Genomic DNA, 980 nt, shown 5'->3' on the forward strand with positions numbered 1-980 from the left:
AGGCGGTCTAAATCACAAGTTGCATCTGTAACAAGTTAAACTTCACAATGATACAAACAAGCAAACTTGACTCAAATCAGTACTTATTTCAATTGTTTATCTAAAAAGTAATATAGTTGTCAAATGGCTGTAGTGGAGTAAACAATACCTTAAACTGTCCAATACAAGTTACTTTCTGGGTACATGAAAGGACCTTTGGCTTCATAACTGTGTTGCTTGGAGCTCATCTATAAGCTCTCCAGTAGTTACTATCTTCTCTACACTGTTGAGGAGTTGAATTGGTAAGACAATTCATGTTCTTTACTCTCTATATTTCATTTAATGTTCAAATCTAATGGTATAATTTACATTTCAAAAGTTTAATGTTAAAATAGTTTAATATGAGATGATAGAGCATTGACCAGAACTTTACCCAATCTCAGAAAACTTGCATTTTACTTTAATGATGTCGCTCCATAGTCTCTCCACTATCTTTTTTCAGTTGTGTAGAAACCTATAAAAGTGTTATCTTCTCTTTATTTGCATTTGAACCTTGACTTGATGGTTTTCATGGTGAAATACACATCACCACAGTGAAAAGCAAATATGTTGATTGTGTTAATCATCAGCACAAGTAAGTATTTCAATAAATGTTTATTCAAAATAATCTCATACAATACCAGACACAATTACAAAGAAAATCACAGAAAANNNGACACGCATGAAGGCTTAAAAAACTAATTTCACAATTTCAAAATTGTACCTGACAAATCGATTGAAAAACAAAAACACCCTTAAATTACTGAGAGAACAGTCAAGAGCAGTTTAGTAAAGCTATATTTGTCACAGGACAGATTTTTAAAAAAAACTTAGTTTATTGTTTTTACAGACATAATTTAGGCAAGGGATGTTGCATGATTGATGTTTTTATATGACAATTATGTTACATTGTGTAATTAACTGTTGAGTAGAGAAGGCAATCTTTGGAAATACCTGGGGAA

This window comes from Morone saxatilis, unplaced genomic scaffold (genome assembly GCF_004916995.1).
Source record: "Morone saxatilis isolate NCDOM2014 unplaced genomic scaffold, NCSU_SB_2.0 Contig20, whole genome shotgun sequence".
NCBI classification, from domain to species: Eukaryota; Metazoa; Chordata; class Actinopteri; family Moronidae; genus Morone; species Morone saxatilis.